Source organism: Sciurus vulgaris (genome assembly GCF_902686455.1).
Source record: "Sciurus vulgaris genome assembly, chromosome: 3".
In the NCBI taxonomy this organism is placed as follows: domain Eukaryota; kingdom Metazoa; phylum Chordata; class Mammalia; order Rodentia; family Sciuridae; genus Sciurus; species Sciurus vulgaris.
In genome coordinates, this window is record NC_136463.1 from 72,438,206 (window position 1) to 72,456,468 (window position 18,263).

Genomic DNA, 18,263 nt, shown 5'->3' on the forward strand with positions numbered 1-18,263 from the left:
TATCTTACTTCTATAAATTATTAATGAAATAACTAACTATAGATGAAAATTTTGCAAAACTAAAATTTAAAAAAAATTTAGTAATAAATTGCTGAATATCTCCTGCATATGAAGGACTGCATTTAAGTTAGTTCTGATATTCATTCATTAACAGACAAAGTAAATATGGCATCTTATTTCTCATAAGAGAAATTCTGAGGCTCAAAGTTAAAGGAATTTGCTCAAGATCACAAGGCTAGGCTGGTCACCAAGGGGTGCTAGTTCTGTAGCCTGGGCTTTTTTCTTTCTTGTTTACCCATTCTTCAGTGAGATACACCAAAGTGTTGCTGATATTTTCAAAAGCATTAAACTACTTGTGATACTCTATCTCATAAAATGTTTTGAGACAGAAACAAGAGGAGCTTCTCAGTGCAAAGCTAGGATATCATCCAAAATTATTCCTGTAGTCTTCCCATTTTTACTTTAGAAACTCTACTAAAATCTATTTAAACTGTTTGCCCCCTGAGGTTCTATTTCAAAGTCTTACCCAAATGGTTATATTCTTAGACATTGCCTGCATTAAAAGATCAGTGAAGAATATGAACTTATTATTTTCCCTTCATCCCACCAATATTTACAAAAGTCTTATATTTTGGGAACTATGCTAAGTGATGGACCAAATACTGAGAAGTAACAGCTCTTACCTTTAAGGAGTTTAATGTGCACTTGGAAGCAGTTTAGGTCCCATTAAGTTCAAATGTACTCATTCACGTACATATAAAAGTAACTATGTGCTAGATGATATGCTAGGAAGAAGGCCACATTAAAAGCTTTAGGAGCTAAGGATAAACCAAAACATAATTGAGTCTCTATTACATTCAATATTTTATTGTTTAGAAAACTTGTAATCGAGGAGCATTTACTCTGTGACAGACACTTTGCTAAAGGCCCTGGCAAGGTGATGTACAATACACAGTCTTTACTCTTTCAGGTAGTCAGAGTCTAATGATGCCAGGAAGGTCAACTGAGAGTGGCATGTGCTTAACTTCTCTTGGAGTAGAACATCTGTGGGGGGCAGTTGGTACACTATGGAGGGAGGCAGCACTTACCAAAGAGCCATGTTTCCTGAATAGCACCCTTAAAACTGGCCCTCATCATCCTCTTACTTTTTTCAGGATCTGTCCTGAATACCAACTGTAGAGTGCCACAGAGGACCCCTGCTCAGATCCTATGCTCATCAAAATGACCCAAATGGTTTCCTGTGTTCCAGGGCAGATGCAGACTCACAGTCCTGGGAATGATCCTACCAACCCCACCTGATTCAAATGAAGCTTTTCTTCAGCTGCACTCTTTAAGCTGAATAAGCAAAACTATTTCCTTATCTGGTAGACTTCAGGACATATTAGCATTTTCCATCCCCAAAAGCAAGACCCAATATCAAATTCTTGCCACAGTAGAAGGTCAGCTTACTTCCCACCTCTTCTTTTGGATTCATGTATGTCTGCCTGATCTACCATCATGGATGAATGCAATTCTTTATGGAGTCTGAAAATCCAGCACAGGGAAGTTGTTGGGATGACTCATGAAATGCTTGACCCCTTATGAACTCAAATCCATGATGTTTAATAAGATCATTATCTGACTCTATAGCAAAGTTTTCAACATGGAAAAATGGTCTTAATAGCATGAAATATCACAGATCAACAACATGAAGAATATCATGTAACAAAGGCATCAAATAACAAAATGATCAGTTTTTCACTCAGATGCCTCCTAATATTGCTCACACTTCATAAGAACAGCAACATTCATCATAAATAATGCAAAGACTTGGCATGCCCTGAGCTTTCTGTCACCAGCCAGGACTGAATTGCAGAGTGAAAATATTTCATTCGAGGTACTCTGTACACAGCTATATATTTGTCAATATTTTTATAGCTCTTAAGGTTCCATGAATATAATCAGCTCTGTATCCTTTCATAGACTGAGGACATCAAAGTATATGTAAAAAGGCAAGTCCAATGAGACCCTCGTCCCCTTTATTACAGTGACAACATTTGTGCCACTATAGTTAAAGTCTTCTGGCAATTTAATTGAGTATAACTGCCATGGAAGTTTATAAGTTGACAATGAGAAAAGAAAGTTCTTGTATAAAGCTTGTCATGCTAGGTTACATTCTCTAAAAACTGAAATTTTAAAACAATTTGATATAGCCATTTGAAAAATGACACCATTTTATGAGGTCTGAAAATTATTTGGTTCATTAGATTACTCTGTTGTGAGAAATTCTAAACCATCTTAACCTTTACCAAAAATAAGAACCGGAACATCAAAAACAACTCCCTCAGCACCTCTTCCACATGGAAATGTTCTGAAAGGATAACTCTCAGAAAAAAGCACTGGATCTCAGAACTGAGAAAGAATGGGGACATTTCTTTTATCCATTTTCCTTTAATATTATTTAATTGAGTGAGGTAAAAATCTAATTTTAAAGTCAGTCTGAGGGGGAAAAAAAAGAAAATAAGAAACCTTTATCTCCTGTCATCAGTTCTAAGTTTCTACATTTTTTCTCATGAAATACATTCTCCTCTATTTAAACTCTTCCCACATCATGGTTCTTCAGGATCCACTTCATCATCCAGCCCAGCAGAGTCTCCCAGGAGTGACTCTGAAACACCCAATGCTCAACTCATCAGCTGGTTACACTAACCTTCCACAAGAAGTGATGGATGGATGGATGGATGGATGGATGGATGGATGGATGGATGGATGGATGGATGAGTAGGTGGTTCAATGGACACATTGATAGATGAGTGCAGTGCTCAGTAGCTGGGGCTTTGAAGTAAGGCAGGTGGCTTGCTTTTTGAGCAAGTCAATTTTCTTCTCTGTGTGCTTAACCTTCCCCTTCAACAAGAAAGAGATTATAATTACTGAATCACATAATAACTCTGATTATTCAATCAGATAATGCACATGGGCAGCACTAACAGAGACTGGTTTAGCTCAGGCACCCAGGGCTTGTACACTGCTCCTATTGGATCACCATTGTTACTGTGGTGAGCATGTTAAATTTTACTCGCCTCTGACCATTGATCTTTATTGACCCTTAACACTTCCATGCAAAACATCTTTTTCTGTTACATACAATCTTTCTAGTTTCTGATTATTTCACTTTTTTTTTCTATACTTCTCTCCAAACTCTCACTGTATATACACAAAGTTTGCACATCTCTCTTCCCTTGGGTAGAATAGGACTCATTAAGCCAGGGCTCAAGTCCCCAGCAGGCCTTCCTGGTGGGGCACTGATTTGGAGATCTCTCTTTACACCTATGACTTGGTATTATGTGAGATTTCACCCTCAGTGTGTGATACTGGGCACAGAGCATAAACGTCACTCCAGGCCTTTAGGTCTGTTAGACTTCCCTTGGTCAGGCAGGAGTTAGGTCTGGAAACAAACTATGTTTGGCTTCTGGAATTCAGATGAATGTGTGGACAAAGCATGGTTTGATAAATTAGTTTACCTGACCATGGTTGTTGATTGTCATCATACTTGGCTTAAAGGTGGAATTACTTTGAAGAAAACTCTTCCACCTCCTAGATGATCTCTATTAGAAGATAGGGTCCTTTGGCCTTTCTACCTTTATCTGGTGCATGTCCATGGAACAGACACCAAATATATCACTTTTAAGATATATCTCCACCAAGAAAGGGGACTTTTCTGCATTTGATTAAATGTAAGGGGAAATAAATACATTGTAAATAATAAAATGTAAGGAAAAATGTCTTGCCTGGTTTACCTTTAAAGGGCATCCTGGCATCTAATGCCAGGGACATTTAACTATCCAAACATTTTGAGGAGTGAAACAGAGGTGGGGGAGATTGGAGACTGTCTCGTTCCCTAGTCTTATGAATAATTTTTTTGGTATAACATAAATTTCATTAGGCAAGTAGGTTAGTACTCACCTGTCACACCTCAAAGTCTCTTAATTCTAGTCCCTTGGCATTTCTGTACTCATGTATTGCTGCCTCTACCGCAAAGCTAGGACTGAAAATCCCACTTAGAAAAGTAGACAAAGCAACAGTTGACACTCTAATGATCATCTTGAACATGGACCCAAAGAAATGAGGTCCACTGAGTCAATTAGGCTGAGGCCATGCTTGCATGTGTGCTTGTGTTCTGTGAGTGCTAAAAAGTCCTACCAGGACCTGGAAGAAACCCAGAAAAGAATGGAAAAGAACCTGTTAGTCCACCCCAATACCAAACCCTATGAACCTATGAAAATTCTTTGTGATGGGCCAAAGTTTATCTCATTGGTTCCAGAATGCTAAATAATTTCTGTATTTCTAGAAGGGCCTGGGGCTACCAAGATGTAGCTCTGCATGTCTGTGGGATGCATGACCACTCTGTAATAGGACACATGAGTAGACAGGATGGAGCAGTGGGTCTTACTCATGGATCTCATTCAGAAATAAATCAGATTATGCTGCTACCAGAGATTTTGAATCATGTTCTTTGTTTAAAATCCAATCTGTTTTAGTCCATATTCTGTTGCTATAACAGAAAACATGTGATCAGGTAATTTATAAATATGTTTATTTAACTCACAATTCTGGAGGCTGAAAGTTCAAGATCAAGAGGCTGCATCTGACTGGTATCTGGTGAAAGCCTTGGGTTTCTCCACGCATGGGGGAAAATCAGAAGTGCAAGTGTGTGTGTGCAAAGAGAGGAGGAGACAAAGGAGGTCGGTTTTTTTTTTTTTTTTTTTTTAAATAACAACCAGATTTCACAATAACTAACACATTCTCTTGGGAACTTTATGAATCCCTTCCTGACCCAAATACCTCTCAGTGGCCCCACCACCCAGCTCTGCTGCATAGGGAAGTTAAACCTGGGCATGAATTTTGGTAGGGAGAAATCACATCCAAACCATAGTAAATACAGATTTGCTAGCAGTGAGTAACTTATCACAGTAATGCAACATGCTAACTAGAGTAACTCAGTGAAAAAGTATTTGGGAACTCTGTAATGTCACTAAACATTGTGAATCTAAAACTGTTCTAAAATTTTAAAAAGTTCATTTGAAAATAGTCTATTTTCCCTTGGAGTTTCTTAATGTATACTTTTCACTGAGTTTCAAAATTAAAATAAGGTTGTGTGTACAATGTTGAATTCTACCTTTTAAAGTCAGCTATTATAAAGTACTTGCAAACATTATTTTAATGACCTGATCATGATTATTAAATAGATGCATGATTGTTTCATTGCACATGTTCCTATGTCAGATACTTCAAAATAATAAAAGAATGCTTTATGGTAGAGCTTTGATTATATAGAGACCCACATTGAGCCAGGATTGATTTCCTTCCTTAACTAATGCTCAGAGGCAAATGATCTTTTCAGGTTGGGTGACTGATGGTAAATTTGGCCTGGATTTTACAATCTAGGTTAATTTCTTTATTATGTATCATTATGTGATTTGGCTTACCTTTGACAATGGTACTCAGAGGTTTCTTTCTGTTATTTAAACTAGAGAAGGTATAAGAATTATCCAAAGAACACATTGTACAGATGGAGTATTGTTCTTATCAAGCCAGATACTGACTTAGATATTGGGTTACAATCAGTCTCCCAGCACAGTAATCCTGGAACTGGGGTCAGATTCCCCCAGGCATTACTGGAGAAGAGATGACTTTAACCCCAAAGGCTCCAGCCAGGTTATCTGTATACCTCTCATTAATGGCTTTCACATGCAAAGCTGCCACTTAATATGGCCTTTGCTACTGCTCACTGCTCAGTACAAGTACACCATAAGACCAGTCTTTCCATCCCTGGCAATGCAGGCAGGCGAGAGATAAAACCAGCCCTTGACTGAATTCAGGCTGCAGACTGCTGACACTGAACTTTGATATCAAGAAAGGCCATGGTATGTCACAGAAAACACTGTTGACATAGCCAGGAAACAGAAAGACCACGAGAACAATCCATCCCTGACTCTCTCTTGCTGAGACACCTCCACAAGATCATTTAATCTGGTACCAGAATCATTTGCCTATGTAAAATCCTTCTTCCTCCTTCCAAGCTAAGAATGCTGTGCTGGCTACTTAAAGTTGTCAGTGACAATTTTGCTTTTATAGTGGGTCTTGCAGATGCCATGTCTTGGATGCAATCTTTGAGTGATAAAATTGAATTGCTGGCCTCCTTCTGAGGGTCCATTTTGTTCCCTGCTGGGAAATGACTTAACAGAGCTATGTGATTTGCCTCCTTAATTAGCTCACCCCCCGACCCAGTTCCTCCCAACTTCTCCTCTCTCAGAATTTCATTGCTGTATTACCAGTGAACTGTATTTCTTGATGCTCTTTTTTTTTTTTTTTTTTTTCCTTTTGGTCATTCCAAATTTGTATGGGATAGAGATTGTTTCTCATCCGGAGTTATAATCTACTGTAACTGTTACCTGACAAGAGTCTTTTAAGTGGAATTGCTCTTGTTACTGTTATAATAAAATCCATCGAGAAGATGAAAAGCTAGCCATTAGACTCATCTCCTCCTCTTTGCAGGTGAGATTCTTATACATTAGAAAGTTTTACAGCACATTAACATTTTTAATGTTATCCCAGGTTTACAGTTTTAATAGCCAGAAGAGTTCCTGAAAGCCCGAGTGGAATGCCCTGCAGCTGAAGCAGAGCTGCGCTGATACAGGGTCCTCTTACCCTGGCAGGCAGTGGTGCTGTGGTCCTGCAGAATCGACAGCCTCTTTCACTGTGGAGGATCACCTGTCCAGAAACAACACAGATTAGCATGATCTCCAAGCATTCCTGGACCTGCAAAGGGGTGGCTGAGGAGAGAGGAGCAAGTCTGCCCAATAAAAGATGATCTAAGAAACTCTTGGAAGAGATCAAATTTGAAGCCATGGACTCTACCTTGTGTTAAGAAGGATTCTGCACCTCATCTGTGCTCAGCAGTAGACAGCACCACGTGTGCCCTGTAGCAGGGTTGAGGGAGTTGAGTTGCAAATACTTCCCAGCCTGAACTTTCCATCCTCGATCCAGGAGGACATCAATATTCTGCATCCTTCTAAAAACAGAAAACATCAGCCAGTACAGAATGATGAACCTGCTGTTTTCCTAGAATCTAGTGAAGCTCCACTTGTTTAAAGGGTGGATTGTCCCAAAAGATGCTCTTACATCCTCTGGTCTTGCAGAGAAGGGTAAACACAGAGCAGGGATGAGGCTGGGATTCCCACCCCCTCATTCTCTCATTTTATTCAGCAGTGATGTTATGAAAGCATCTACTCTGTGCCATGTCATGTGTTAGATATAAATGCAAAATTACACAGTTCTGACTTCAAAGAATGGCTGGGCTGATTCCACTTGAATTCTTTTCATCACCACCCTGGTACATTTTCACTGAGCTGTCACAGGAGGAAATCTCCAGGTCTCCACCCATCCAACAGGAACAAGTAGAGAGATCCAGCATGAAGAAGGTGGCAACTTGACTTGCAAAAGGCTTTTAGGGGAAGGCCAGAAGATGCATAAGGCTCACAAATGCCCCAGGTGGAATCTGTAGAGACGCACAAGACACAGAGGCAGGACACTCTTAATTGGGGGCAGATTTGGCACTGTGCCCAAGAAAGTTTTCATAAATAATTTAAGTTGAATCATTTGGTGCTTAGATACTCTCCAAGCACCAAACAATTACTGGAAGTGGGAAGAACATTGTAAGAAAAATTCCAGGGTTGAGGAAATATGTCAGGCATGTGCAGTCTTGAAATTGTTTTGTATGGCTGGCTGTGAACAGCAGCATCTCTTCAAGTATAAAGAGGACTAGAATTCAATCTGTGGCCCAAAGAAGTAAGAAGCCTGGCTAATCTTGCCCAGAAGGTCACGGTGTAAGTACCAACAGAGGTTCCCACCTGCACCAGAGCTGCCAAATTCCTTGTTGTAGATCCAAGGAATCTTCTAAACAGAGGGCAATGAATTTATGTTTGCCCAAGAAAGTTGATCCAGTGCAATTGTTAACACTTTCTTTTATGCTCGAAAGTGACCTGGTTTGGGTGAAAAATTATAGATTTATCCTACTTGTAGGGAGAGTGGCTTCCAGTCAATCTTCCTGCAAAAGACTTACCTCTGGATGCTGGTTCTGCCTCCTGGAGGCTTGAGGTCCTTCTTTTCATATTTCCCAAGACTGCCTTGCACCTATGTCCACACCAGACCTGGACTGCCCTGGCCTTCTTACCACAAGTCATGTTATCCTTGGTCCTATTTCTCACTTTCCCCAAAGCAATGCAACCCACCTGCTGCTTGGTTAGGGGTCCTCTTTGGAACTCATCCTCAAGCCTGTTTTAGCTCCTAGTACACTGGCTCCAGTGCTGGGGTTGGAGTCCCTATCTCTGCTTCCTGTGACTCCCCCTCCTTAGGCATGAAACATTAATGGAGGGGCCAAATTGTCCCCTCTGTCTCTCTCAGGCTCCTACACATGAGAATAACTTAGGAAAACCTTGCTGAAGGGATAATGAAATAAATGATTTCTCATGTCTTCTGTCCTCCTGAATTTAGGAGCCATTCCTTCCATCCTTTTTCTCCTCATGCCTATCATACAAGTTCCAAATACAGAGAATATAGTCAGCAACCCTGCTGGCTGGTTGACACCTAGACCTAGGAATGGCATTCCACAGGGACCCAGACAGAAGCATACACTCTGCACCTGTAGGCGGAAACTTCATCCATAAGTCAGAATCAGCAATGCTTAGCATCAGTAATCAGAACACTAGGGCATAAGGATTTTCTTTACTACTTGGGAGTTGCATGACTTCGGAAAAAATCACTTAAAACTTCTAAACCTTAGCTGTTAAAAGCTAAGGTTCATATGCCTTGATTTTCCCCAGGTGACTTAAAGAATCATGTCATCCCCTTCTTCACTCCAAGTCATCCGTACCCCACTGTTGCTCATAAGATAGCTTGGAGCTAAAGGCCTTCCAGGATTCTCAATGAAACGCCACGTGCAGGAACCTACAGCACCACATCATGCACCCTTCCTCTGGAGCTCACCGTGCTTCTGCCTGGTGTTCTCTTCTCAAGTGCAGTTGAAGCAACATCTCCTCATCCTTATATGTGTGCCACTGCCTCAATACTTAACACATGTTCTCTGAGGTCATGACCTCCCTCTTTGATCCTTCGCACTTGTACAAGTCTCCCATCATGCTGTACACATTGCATCCCTGGCTGGGCACTTCTCCCTCTGGACGCACTATCAGGAAGCAGACATGGGACCATGGGCATGCTCAGGGGACCCTGGGTATAACAGGAGTTCAATAAATCCTTGGGGACTAGGATCTGCAGTTGAGGCCCTGGTTCTTGGTTTGACTCATTTCCTCTACCTTGTGACCCAGAATTGGAAATTTGGCATAGTCAGAGTCCCCAGTCTTTCATTCTACTTGTTTTACTCATTTCAGATGGGAATAGGACCCAGGCTAGGTAGGGCTGGGGCCAAACCGGGCCTTTCTAATTTATAATGGGACCTCTCATTCTCTGGGGGAACAAAAAAGGAAAACGGTTGAACAAAACCCTCTCAAAAAGTGATCTTTTGTGCAGTTTTAGTGAGAGACTGTTTCTTTTTAGTTTTCTCCTCTCTTGACTCCTAGTTCAATTTTATAAACAAATTATTTGTTAAGAAAAAATAAACACCACACAACATACACTGCAAAGTGACACCATGCTTTATAAGGAGAAGAATCCCTTTGAGTAGCCCTAGCTTTCTCAAGCCATACCTGCCCTATAAGCACCATGAAGGAGAACATGGGGCCCTCCTCCCCTCACCCCTTCTCTGAGGGCAAGAAGGAGGCAGTGCCTGAACTAAGTATCTGCTGTGTGTCTTTCAGCACCCACTTTGCAGCATAGGAGAGTCTGCTCCACTGACAGATGATGGACCAAGGTCAGAGAAGGTCAGGGACTCCCCAGGGTCACCTGGAAAGTACAAATAGCCCAGAAATCCATGTGCTCTGTGCAAAATTCAGAAGGACACCCAGTCACCAAAAGGACTTGCATGTCCCAGTGCAAGCTTGTACATTCCAAACTCCTGCTTCATGGGTTCAGTCATAACTGAGAAATGGTTCCAAAATGAGAGACAAAAGACGGCTCAAATCAAGGATACCAGGGCAGGAGCAGATTGGAAGCTCCAAACTCCTTTGTGAGCAGCATGACTTTTCTGAAACAGACAGACCCTGAAAAGAAGGGAGACTGTCATGTTCTATAGGAAGATGAAGACATAGACAAGGTCTTTGTGGGCAGAAAAGTCAATGTCTCAAATTCAGTTTGAACCCATGTTGTCATGTCCTTTCTGTCCTCAGAAGAGCAGCAGAGAAAGTGATGTCAGGGCTGAGGGTGGGGAAGGAATTGCTTGAGATTTCAGTGTGATCTCTTTATAATAAACAAGAAGGAATCATCTTGCAGATGTGGGGAGAAGAGGTAGATTCATTTCAAGCTACAGAAAGGAGAGAAGCCTGGCTCCCACCCCCTATGCACAGCAGGTCACTCTCCTCCAAAGGACCTCCAGTTACACTGTTCCCAAGTTCAGAGTCCTTCACCCTCAAAGGGCCAAACCCAGTTACACCAGAAAAGCCTAGGAGACAGCCAAAGTCAGAATGAATAGTTCAGACAGGATGGTACAGAGCAGGTGGTGCTAAGGGGTCAGCCAGGCTGTAGGCCCAGCAGAGGAAGGTGGGGATAAAAGGGAGGTCCAGGCATGAGACTCAGTCGAACCTCTGCCACTGCTCAGAATGGAAGGTGTGTGATTTTCAGAACTCTAATGCCAATATGTATACGTACGTAATATTTACAAACACACATATACATGTGTGCAATATATATAATATATACACCAATAATTTTTTAATAAAATAATACTTGAGAAACATCTATAAGCCCTTTGGTATAAGGCTTAAACTGGGAAGGACTGCAATTGAATAACTAAATGAGATCACGCACCAAAGACATTCTCGGTCTATGACAAGCAGCTAAAAACTACTTTCAGCATATCTCTTCAGTAGGTTGTGTGTCTGCCCTGTAAATAATACTGTATATAAAATAAAAATGATGCCATAAAAAACAAATAATTACAGTCAACCAGTCCAGGATCTAGGAAAATCAGAATTCTTGCATAACATAACCTCACTCAATTTTCCTTTGCAAAATTGACTAAAATAGACACAAGTTAAACCACAAAATTAACACGTCTTTTCCAATATCAAACATGTTTCATTAGGAAGAAAAATCATCCTGTCTATTCCTACAGCTTGTGTATTTAAATTTATACCCTCATCAGTAAAGTTCCAAATTTTGTCACTCAGGGATTTGTTAAAATTTAATAAATGTCTTTGCTGCTAAATATAAGACTGAAAACTAAACACTGACCAAAATGAGCTTGGCTGGGGGTGTGCCAATCGGAGAAGAGGAGACATTAAGAAAGGCACTTGAGGGAGTTGGGAATCAGTGAAGGGCAGCTTCTGGGTAGCCAGGGGGACTCCCGGAAGGCATGAGGCAGATTTAATTAATGGCTCTGCAGACACGTCCTGAAATGAAATGCCAACCAAGGGCTGTGCTTCACAGGAAGGGCATTCTTTGATTTTGCTCACATATCCATTTGTTGAAGTAGCAAGAAAGCAGAGAAGAATGATCATTGCAGGTCAACCAGAAGTCTAAAGATTGGCACAGAAAGGCATGGTCTGGAAAATGAGATCTCAGGGGCCTGTCCATCTACTCCTTATTCCCCTACTTTTTCTTACTTTTCTTTTCTTTTTTTTTTTTTTCTTTTTTCTTTCCTTTTTTTTTTTTTTTGTTTGAACAGCTTTAAAGAGATATAACTTGCAAATGATAAAACTTGCCAACTTAAAGCATATGTCAACTGATTTTAGTATATCCACAGAGTTGTTCAGCCTTGATCTCAATCTATTTTAGAGCATTTTTATACCCCCCCCCAACCCCTGCTCCAGGAAAAACCCATATCAGCAATTACTTCCCTTTCCTCCAGCCAACCCTCCGCAGCCCTAGGCAAATATTAACCTACTTTCTGTCTCTGTGGATTTCCTTATTCTGGACATTTCATAAAAATGGAATCATACAACATGAGGTTCTTTGTGACTGCCTTCATTCACTCAGCATGTTTTGAAGGTTGATGCGTTGATGGGCGTTGTATCCTGTATTAGAACTTCATTCCTTTTGCTGGGCATGGTGACACAAACCTGTAATTCTAGCAATTCTGGGGGTTGAGGCAGAAGGATCACAAGTTTAAAGCCAAACTCATGACTCAGCTAGACCTTGTCTCAAAATAAAAAATGAAAAAGTCTGGGGATGTAGCTTAATGGTAGAGCACTCCTGTAACACAAAAAAATTAAAAGTAAACAGAACTTCTTTGCTCTTTATAACTAATTAATATTCTCTTATGTGTATAAACCAAATTGTATTTATCCATCAGTTGAGGTACATTTGACTTGTTTCCATTTTCTAGCTATTAGAAATGAAGCTGTCACAAGGAATTCAAGATCAATTTTTTTTTTAATGTAAAAATTTCTCATTTATGTTGGGTAAGTACCTAGCAGTGAAATTGCTGGGTCATATGGCAACTCCATGATTACCTTTCTGAGGAACTGCCAAACTTTTCCACAGGAGCTGCCCCATTTTACATTCCTATCAGGAAAGAACAAAAGTTCCTATTTCTCTACATATTTTTATATACTTGTTATTTTCCCTTTTTTAACATTATAACAGCCTAGAGTGAGTGAAGTGATATCTCACTGTGGTTTTGATTTGCATTTCATTATTATATAGGATTTTGAACATCTTTTCACATGCCTTCTTGCCGTTTATTTATCTTCTTTGAAGAAATGTCTTTTCAAGGCTTTTGTTCATTTCTAAGTTGAATTGTTTGGGCTTTTTGTTATTGAATTGTAGGAGTTCTTTATATATTCTGTATAGTAAGCTCTTATAAGATATCAAATATAAAGGTATTTTCCCCCACTCTGTAGGTTGTCTTCTTCCTAGTTCTTGGCAATATTTTTTCATGTGCCAAGTTTCCATCTTTCATAAAAGTCGATCCAGTACATCTATTTCTTCCTCTGTTGCTCACACATTTGTGTCAAATCTAAAAACATCCATTGCCTAATCCAAGATCACAAAGGTTTCTTTAAGTTTTTAAGTTTTACCTCTTTTATATAACTTCCTGATCCACTTTGAGTTAATTTTTTGAGTATGGCGTGAAGGGAACCAACATCATTCTTTCAGTGTAGATATCAAATTGTCCCAGGATCATTCATTATGAACACTATCATTTTCCCCCATTGAATCGTTAGCATCCTTGCCAAAAATCAATTGACCATAAATGTAATTGCTTATTTCTGATCTTTCAGTATATTTTGTGGATCTATATATCTAGCCTTATGCCATTCTTCACTGCCTTGATGATTGTAGTTTGGCAGTAAAGTTTTAATTCAGAGGCATCATTTTCTGTTCTTTTTCAAGATTTTTTTTGGCTCTACTGGGTCCTTATAATTCATATGAATTTTAATATCATCTGATCATTTTCTGAAAAAAAAGAAGAAAAAGAAAACAAAAGGTAATACATATCTCCTGGGATTTTAATAGGCATTGAGTTGATTTGGTAGAACACTTCAGGAAGCATTGCCACCTAAACAATATTAAGTGTTCTGATCCATGAACATGAGATATTTTTCCACATATACATATTTTTTCATTGCTTTCAACTGTGCAATTTTTAATGTTTAAGTCCTGAATTTCTTTCATTTAATCTAATTTTAAATTAAGATACAGTTTTCTTATCTATTACATATTTTAATTTTTATGACTGTTATTGTTGGATGTGAGATATCCCTCAAAAGCTCACATGTGAGACAATGCAAGAAAGTTTGGAAGACAAATGATTGATTGGGTTATATCCTTAACCTAGTCAGCAAATTAATCTCCTGGAAGGGATTAACGGAATGGTAATTAAAGTGGTAGGGTGTGGCTGGAGGAGGTGGGAACTGGGGTGTGGCTTTCGGGTATATATTTGTATCTGGCAAGAAGAGACCTCTCTCTGCTTTATGATCACCATGTGAGCTGGTTCCCACTGTCACACTCTTCGCCATGATGTCCTACCTCATCTCAAGCCCAGAGGAATGGAGCCTACTGTCTATGGATTGACACCTCTAAAACCGTACGCCCTTAAATAAACCTTTCCTCCTCTACAGTTGTTCTAGTCAGATCTTTCAATCACAGCAGCGAAAAAGTGGATTGAAACAATGACCTTGAAATGATACACATTCAAATGGAAGCATAAAAACTTTAATTGTTGGTCCCAAGACACGCACATATAGCAGGGTGGCATCTTTCACTTCCTGGGAAAAGTGAGATCTCCACTGAGATCTAAATATGTGCTTTTACCATTGAATCACCCTGTCCTAAGTCAATATTTGTTATAAAGACTAATTATTTTTGGAGGGGTTCAAACTAGTAGAGGGAAGAAATAGAAATGCTTCCCCTGGTCTTATAACAAAGGGATGAGAACATCCAATGTCTTCTATGCCAACAAGAATTCCAGTTATCATTGTCAAAAATAATAGTGATTTATTGGCTGTACTAAGAGTCATTGTGTTTTATTATTAGAACCAGTGGAATATGACTTATGTGCCTTGTTCTATATCATACTGAGTTTCTTATTTGGAGCAAAAATTAATCAGACTTTTAACCAAAAGAGATGGAAGATTCTCCACTCTTAAATACTATGGTGAGAAAATACAAAAGTATAATATTATATAAACTAATGAATGCTCAGTCTAATGAAAGAATATAACCTGCACAAATGGAAGCTTAACCACCTGAGAGTCTCTTCTCTGAATTTTTCACTTTATAAACGTAGCAACCACAAGAAGATGTGCTCTTCCACAGTCTTCTGGAGAATTTCAGAGAAATGGCAGGTGGTAAGTGCTGTGTTGTCTTTACAGCCAGTTTTAAATTTTAAATTCATACCAGAAGAAAGGCCTAGTCACAGTATCTAATACTACATTTGACCCAAATGACTTCTGGTGGTGGGCAGAGTAAAAAAACTTAGAGGCATCTGGAAGCTGGGCTCCCTGTTTTTACCTCTTCTTTTAAACAGGCCACTCAGACATTTGCCCCCTATTTAAGTCAGCTTCCTCACCTCAGTGACCAAAAGACCTGACAAGAACAATTTTAGAGGAGGAAAATTTTATTTATGCTCATGGTTTCAGAGGTCTCTGTCCATAGATGGCTGGTTTCATTTCTCAGGGCCTGAGCGAGGCAGAACATCATGGCAGAGTGTGTGACTGAGGAAAGCAGCTAGGGACGTGTCACCAGGAAGCAGAGAAAGACTCCGCTCACAAGGAACAAAGTTTATACTCCCAAGTCATATTCCCAATGACCCATCTCCTCCAGTCACACCCTTCCTGCCTACGGTTACCACCCAGTTAATTCCTATCAGTGGATTAATGCACTGGTTAGGTTAAAGCTCTCATAACCCAATCATTTCACCTCTACTTTTCTTGCGTTGTCTCACACATGAGTTTTTAAGAGCACCTCATACCTAAAGCATTACACCCCAGACCTGGAATAATCACCTCTCTATCACACTGTGACCTCCTAGAACTAATGACTGCTTGCTTTAAACCCATCAATTAAAGTGCCCTATGGAGAAACCCTTTTGAATAAAAATAAGATTCAATAAAGGTATTGGCCTATGGGTCCCCTCTCCCTTCTCTTTCTCTGTCTCTGTCTCTCACTCTCTCTCTGCCTTCCCTCCACTCACTCCCACTCCCATGTTCCTTGATATCCTTGTGTGGTCTTCAGGTATGCTACATATTTTCCAGCATCGGTGAATACTAAACACTATTGAACTTTCACCTTGTTATTGTGTCATGGAAGCCCTGCCTGCAATCCAATCACTGATCATGAGGCTTCCCCCGGGAGACTGAGGAAGATAGATCCTCAGCCAATGCCCTCATGTCTGGGCCTCTGGAGACTGTTGGGACCAGAAGCTACCAGATAAACTGATAGAGATATAGAAAGAGTCTGAATGACTTGATGTAGGTATTTACTGGCAACTACAGATCATACGTCAGATTCCAGTGGGTCAGAAGAGAAATTACAGCCCAACCATCTTACAAGTTATCTTTTTCTCAACAAATAGAGGGTATCATCCGTCTAACAAACATGTATTGATCAGGTAAAATGCACAAGACTTTGGAAGAAGCTGAGGACTCTAATTTGAATGAGAAATCCTGAGCTCAAGGGCATCAATTAAATACTTAGTAGGGCATGGTAAATGGTTTACCATGTAAACCCAAGGAAGAAAAAAATTTGATTGCTTAGAACATCTAAATCAGCTATTGTTCCAAGGGGACAGGCTCACGACTAATGTGGGTAGAGTGACCCATGCTTCTACAGGTGATTGACCTAACACCCCCAGCACAGGGATGGGGTGCTAGTAAATGCCTCTTCCTCTTTTCTCCCTCTACCACTCACAATGGGACAATCTCAGAATAGTCCAATTTGAGATGAAATAGCAAACACATTTATTATAAGAACAATAGATTTTGCCATCTTGGCTCTCCCAGGATCTTTATTCTCAGGAAATCACAGGCCAATGCATGAGGAGCTGTGAAGGAACATCCCATGGGCTGAGAATATATCTCAGTGGTAGGACACATGCATGAGGCCCTGGGTCCAATCCCCAGTACATAGAGTGTGAAAGGAAGACCATCTCAGGCTCCTGTAGGGACACAGTCACAGACACTGAGAGGACCCTGACCCTGGACTGAGGAGAACAGGTTTACTAATAATTTGAAACTCCAAACTTGAGTACCAATCACTATTCTTGAATGAATGCAGCAAGAAGTAATTAAAATGAATGAATAGGAGAAGCTCTTAATCACATGTATGTTCTTAATGAAAGTATAATTAAAGAAAGTAACACTAAGGTAATATTAAATAATCTCTCATAATTGTATTCTCACAAAGAGACAGGAGCTGTTGCTAACAGAGTGCTCCCTATAGGTTCAGAACCTTAGTAGCATATTTTCAATAAATTATCCCATCCAATTGAATCTTCACAACAATCTGTGCATGTGGAATTGTTATCCCATTTTTGTGACTGATGGAAGAGAATGGGAGGGACTGAGACTCACAGGGAGCAGGTTATAAGTGCTTTAGTTGGAGCAGAGTTGAACTCCAAATGTGGTCTTACTGATTGGTCTCAGTCTCCTCTGTTCTTACTGCAGAACTTTCTCAACAACATTGTACTTCCTGGAGGGAATTTGACAGGCCTCTGTGTGTTCATTCAGCCTTCACCCAATTAAGAATTCTTTACCTTAATTAGGCTAAATTACCTCCTTGAATACCACCTGTCACCTCAGCAAGGAGGTTGGTGTGGGAGGTGGAAGGTCACAATCATTGGTCTGAAAGGGAAAATCCCTGGGTCTTCTTATAACGCACTCGGCCACTCAGAGGTTCATGATGATAGTGGTCTTCCCACCTCATGGCCTCTGGGAGGATTTGTTCATACTCTGTAACTAGAACTTTTAGATCAAGGGCTCTTCAGAGGAAGAGGCAACTAACTGTATGGTACATGATCAGCTAATACTTATTAAGCATGGTGCAGTAGCACACACCTGAAATCCCAGTGACTCGGGAGGCTGATGCAGGAGGATTGCAAGTTCAAGGCCGACTTCAGCATCTTAACGAGACCTTTAGCAACTTAGTGATTCCCTGTCTCAAAATAAAATATTTAAAAAATAAAAATGTATGGAGATGTAGCTCCATGGTAAAGGGACCCTGGGTTCAATCCCCTGTACCAAAAATAAAATAAAAATAAAATGAGGGCTGTGGATATAGCTCAGGTAGAGTGCTTGCCTTGCAAGCACAAGGCCCTGGGTTCAAATCCCCAGTACCACAAAAAAAAAAAAACAAACAAACAAAAAAAAAAAAAACATCTAGTAAGTTGAACAAATTACTAACAGATGTAAGTTTCTTTTTAAATAACGTGCAGCAAAGTAGTTTTTTGGAGTGTAGTTTGAATTTTAACAAACAAATTTTATATGTACTGATTCATATAAACACCACAATCAGAATATGGAATAGATCTACCCCATCTCTTTGACATCACACTCTTTCCAGTCCTAAACACTGGTATGTGCTCTTTCACTATAGCTTTATCTTTCTGAAAACGTCACATAAAAGGAATAAAACAATGTGTAACATTCTGAAACAGGTTGATGTCCCGC